The following is a 6000-nucleotide window of genomic DNA, read 5'->3' as shown; positions in this document are numbered from 1 at the left end:
GAAACAACCATTATACATCTACCCATATGATAGAAATCTTGATTCAGGCACTGGAATTTCAGATCTGTGCTGCAACTCTTCCGCCGTCACCAAAATTTCTGCAAAAAGAGCTGATTTTAAATCAGCTATATCTCCCTCATCCGGACTCCGATTCGACCGATTGTTTTTTTGAAATCGGCTATTTTTTCACATAGAATCCAGATCTACAATTATATTTTTTAGATCTTGCACCATGACGTCCCGATCTACGCCGCAAACTCGCTGCCCTGAAAAATTATCTGCAACCCCAATGATTTTTAGATCAGCAATATCTCCTTCATCCGGACTCCGATTCAACCGATTTTTTTTTGAAATTGGCTATTTTTTCACAAAGAATCTAGATTTACAATTATATTTTGCAGATCTTGCACCAAAATATATATATATGATCTACAAACTTGTCGCCCCCGAAATCCTGCAAAAAATAAAAATAAAAATTCTCCACTTTGGCCCAAGAAAGTGCTCTGATACCACTTGTTATAGCTCCTCCGATACCACTTGTTATAGCTCTGATACCACTTGTTATAGATCTAATCCGGAAGTATATGATAATATAAAGAAACCCAAGAATAACAAGATCAAAATAGATAGAAATGATTATTTATTGATCAAACCCTTAAGGTAGGGCAACACCATACGTTCACTCCTTAAGGAAGGAGAGCACTCCACAATCCATATGTCTGTTAATACAATAATCCTTCACAACATATTCCTTGATGTGGAGTCTCTAGCCTCTATATAGGCCTCATACATACAATACCATGGGTCATTACCATGGTTCCCTCATACCATCAACTAATACCATGGGCCCATTACATTATTACTAACTACTTGTAATCCCTTACATGATATGGGTTAACCACCTTATTTATTACTATGGCCCATCCCATTATTACATTATTACCTTGGGTACCTCCCTTGGTACCCCATATTATCTCCCCTAGGTATATAACAGACTCTGCCTTCACCAAGGTTGCATTGCGCAATCTGGAAAGGAAGGTTCACATTCCTCTCCATATTTGTGCATTCCTACCCACACTGGCCTCCAAGAATATTTTGTGCATTTCTGGAGGACAATGGCTGCTTGGACCAAGAAATTACGAAAATTTGTCCCTAGGCCAACAGTCCTTCCCAGCTGGGATTACGCATTGCGCAATCCCAATAGTTAGCAGCTAGACTGGAATTTGCATTAGACAGTTCCAACAGTAATTCAGTCTCCCATCAACCCAGATTATGCCTTGTGCAGTCTTAGCAGTCGATCTTCCGACCTCGCGGCCGAAATTGCACAACATTCATGATCATGCACCCAGGTATGTTGCAAGTGAGTTCTCATGTTCATTTTGGTTTTCGACTGACAGATTTCTTGCCATAAGTGTTTCCATGTCTCCAGGTATCCCATGTGTTAATCTGCCTCTTAGTAGTATAGGTACAATGGTTTCCAAGAGAGCAGAGACGAATACACTGTTCAGAGCATGCTTGGGGATGTAGTCGATCAAGTGCCTATGAGATTGACTACACACGAATACATCAAGCTATTCGTAGACAAGGACATTAAGCAGCAACATCACAACAAGAAGCATCATGAACAACAGCTGAAGACAGCATAGCGAACACAAAAAATGCAACGAATGCAAGAAGAAGGTTGTTGATAACACAAAAGTGGAACAAAGTTGCAAGATCAAGCAGATCCACTAATAATGAAAGCAAATTTGGAGATTCAGGCTATGAGGTGACGATGCAACATGAAGGTCACGTGAATACAGAGAATGGAATGAAGAAGGAGGTGCACATGCCGAAGCAACAACTCAAGGAAGAACATGAAGCTGTATAGATAGAAGAATGAGTTACAACAAGAATAGGAACAGCAATGGGCGCAACATGCACTCATGGATGAAACTGCGCCCGTACAAGTTAAGGATCCATTCCAGCAGCGAACACAGAGAAGACATGGTGAGTAGTGTTGTTGATCGCATATAAGTGATTCAGTAGCATGCATATCATTAAGCACACACATGCAATCCAACCCATTCAACACACTCACCAGGGCAAAGATAATAAGCAAGTCCAATTGGGGTTGAACATGTACTTCAGCAATTTGATGTGCATGACCACTAACACACACTTGAATATCAACATAGAAACTATGCATCAGTGTGTTTCCGGTTCAACCATACCCAAGAATACCAAGCACATGTTAACATATGAGTTGGATGAAGGGGCCAAACCAATGCACTAGTTGCAACGGAGGCAAGAGTTCGCTTCAGGAAGATGTCACTATGAGGTGCATGCACACCATCACGGACGACCAAGCTTGGCATCAGCTCACCACCTTCACCATCACAAGCATGTCAAAGAGTTGGTTTCATCACAGCAGATCAAGTGTCACTGATGTCTTGCAAGGCTTGCTCAAGCCATGTTGTCTCACATGAGTACATGTGCATTGTAATGTTGAGTCTGTCAAGTGTAATTCAAGTGTCAATGGTTGGGTGTAAAAGTCATAGAGTATGTGAAGAGTCATGAGGGTAGTTGAACTATCACAAAGGGGAATTTCAAGGGTCACTCCACCCTATGCTATAAAAAGTCCCTCATAGCTCATTGTATAGGCTTTTGGTCAGCCAAGCTTCTACTAAGACTATCTTGAAGAAGGCTTGGACGGTATTGTAACAAGCCTTGGCTTCTCCACTGCACGAAGCTTGTACATCTCTTTGGAGGAGTAGGCAAATGTGGCTGTAACATTCCACTATTCGGGCTAGCAGGTTTACATGGATGTATTATGTGATTGTGACTTACACTTCATTATATAATAAGAGCCAACAAATTTTCATGTATATGTTGTTATTATAGTTGGACTGCTCTAGTTGCTTTAATGATATATGTTGTTTAAATTACGTGCTTGTGTATGAACTGATTCACATGCAATTATATGAATCTTGTTGTTAATGTGTTGCATATGTTGTTAATGTTGTCATCGTCTGTGTTGACTGCTCTGCCGAACATTAGACAGAAATTTCACTTGAACCTTGCCATAACGACCGCCGCACTCATCTCAGACTGATCCGCAAGTGTTGTACATGTTATCATACCCTGTATGATGTGACTGTTGCATCCAAGTGGATTGCTCCACCGGAAGCTGTGCATGTCCTTTGTGTTGTGTGTTCCTAGCCGAGTTGGGATTGATCCCTTTCAACCAAGAACTCACCTTCACCTCCTTCCCCCTTCGAAGTGTTGGAACCTCTCATACACCTTCCTTGACTCACTGCATCAGTCACACCCTTGTTTCTAATATAGTTATTCTACTTTCCTCTGTGTGACATCGTACTCAAGGCATTACCTTATGACCCACTGCTGGGACTCCTACACCAAACAGTTTGAGGTCTAATTAGGACTTCTTACCAGGGAGATCCCCTTGACATGTTGGCAGGTTCAACACCATCCACATTTATGGCGCTAGAAGGAGGGCCTAATGATAAGCAGTGTCCTCTCATCCAGTTTTGAACCCTTTGCATATCTTTCATGGAGTCTTGCATTCTTCTTCCCCCGAGGTGTTTTTCGAATCGTGAAGGTGTCTCCAACTCAAGGAAGCTTTTCAATCTCTTTTCCACTCACACGTATGATGGTGAAGGCGAAGTGGCCTGGCCTGAGCACTTCCATAGCTTTCTTTCCATGATTCATGAGGAAGATGAGTTTTCTGACGAATTGATCCATTTGCTGCTTGCATACACACCTCGCGTATCTCCATTTCGTTGGGTGCTTAGCCTACCAGCTAACACTGTGCACTCATTTGAACACTTTTGTGATCTTCTTAAAGACACATTCTATCATTTTGATCCAGACCATCTTGACCGGAGACTGTTACAACAATGGGGGGCTTCGCATGAATCCGTTATTGATTTTTGGCACTGCTTCTGTGACTTGCAGTTTCAAGCTCCGAGGAGTGAGATGAAGTTTGCTTATCTTGGGACCAGTTTTATTATTGCCTTAAGAAATCTGCCCATCCCAAGAGGAAGCTTGATATCAAGCCTTGCTCAACATTCTTCGTTGATGGAACTGCGCAATCTCATGTGGGAGCGAGCACTGTCTCAACTGCCTATCCCCCTCCCTCTCATTCAACAGTTCCACCATTGCCCAGTGATGTTGAGGATCATGCTCACACACCTGTTCATCCTTCACACTCTCCCAACATCACTTCACTCAATTTTCGCACAGATTTGGTTGTGAGTCCTTTGAGTTCTCATATGCATTCTTTTCTTTGACCTTCATCTTCACACTCAGGTGTTCCTCTAGATGATGTTGTCTTGTGTTCATCCATTCTGGACTCTTCACTTGTTGTGAACGAGGAACAACCCACTGACGGAGTTGGTGTTGCACAACCAACATGTGTTGTCATTCATGAAGAGTATGAGTGGGAGCTTGAACATCAACACTCAGTGAAGGATGACTCCCTTTTGTCTGAGCCCCCTCTATTCTTTCCTAACCTCTTTGGTGAACCTGCCATCCATGATTTTGCATGTGTGTCTTCATCCACGGATGCACCCATTGTTGGTCACTTGCAGGGCTCACTAGACATTAGTTTATCATTCGAAAACGGAGAGGGTAAGTTATTCGTTGAAAATCCACTCGATCCTTCATTTGTATTTTTCGGAAACACAGAGGATGAGTTTGTTCTCTTTTCATCTACCCCTCTGTTTGATTCATCTGATCATGAGGATGCTGAGGAATTCATTGATTTTTTTTATCGTGGCGATTGTGATCCATTTGCTTCCAATTTTGATCACGATCATGAATCTATTGTAGTTGATCTTTCGAAGCCACTAGTGTATGATGATCTACCTGATGATGAAGTTGAGACACCCAAAAATGTCGAGGCACTTTAGCCTGAGCTGATGGTTATGTCAAGCCCTCGCTCTCTCGGGGTTAGTCTCACTTTTGATCATGAAACGGTTCAATCACCCAAGGCTCCTCACCACTCATCTGTATGAATTGAAGGTCCATCTCACATAAAGATCACACTTCCTTTACTTGAACTGCACGATCCCATTGCTCATGCATTGGAGGAGTCTTACATTGCAAGCACTCATTCACGACACAAGTTATCTTTGTTTCTTTCGTTTGCTTACATGTCACAGTCAAGAGTGTGCTTTTGCTTCAAAGCTGCACATATTGTCCCACAACATCATGAGAAGTCCACAGACTGTTCGTCATGCACTTGCACTCAATTATGTCACATGGGGACTTTTAAACACGAAGTTTGGTCGTCTGCATTTTTATATCTTTCTTGCTTGCTGGTTCGTACCACTAGTTTTCTCGTGGAACAAGCCTTCACCAACATGGGTCTACCAATGTGCCAGTCGCTGCAATGGAAGTATCACTTCATGTGATCAGGCCCAATGCACTGTTAATGTAGGAGTAGGAGTATTGTTTGCTTCTAGTTGTTTTCCTGCGTGCTTGTTTGATTATATGCTTTGTTTTCTTGTTTGCTTACATGCTTTGCCTTCACTTTCTCTTCCACTTTTTCTTTGCTTTGATGTTTGTTAGTTAGTTTGTTTTGTTTGTAGGTTAGTCTTGCATGAAACCATGTATGACTCTTGAAGCAAGTTGGGTAAAGTATAAGAGGGCTTGTACAACTATTACTACTTGTTTATTTGTCATCTTGCCTCTGTGTGATGAGCTTGTTACGTTTAGTCCATGATACATCGAAGGAAAATATGTATTGTTCAAAGTGAACCTTGGTGAAAACACAATGCTTACGTGCTAACTAGTGTCACCTTCTCTACTAGGTTGTTTTTGGGTTAACCCTTGTCAGCTTAGTCAAGTAGAGTAAGGTGAAGGGGGAAACCTTAACAGGCACGTCAGAGATATAATAAACTACTTCTCTACTGGAACAACCTCCTCTGCTCTCAATAAGTCTGAATCACTCTTCCGCCTCTAAAATGAATAAGTGCTATGCACAGTGAAAATGAA

The sequence above is a fragment of the Pinus tabuliformis genome, chromosome 5_2, assembly GCF_031772625.1.
Source record: "Pinus tabuliformis cultivar Carrire ecotype Pingquan chromosome 5_2, CPIR1, whole genome shotgun sequence".
Lineage (NCBI taxonomy): Eukaryota > Viridiplantae > Streptophyta > Pinopsida > Pinales > Pinaceae > Pinus > Pinus tabuliformis.
This window is presented reverse-complemented; position numbering follows the sequence as displayed.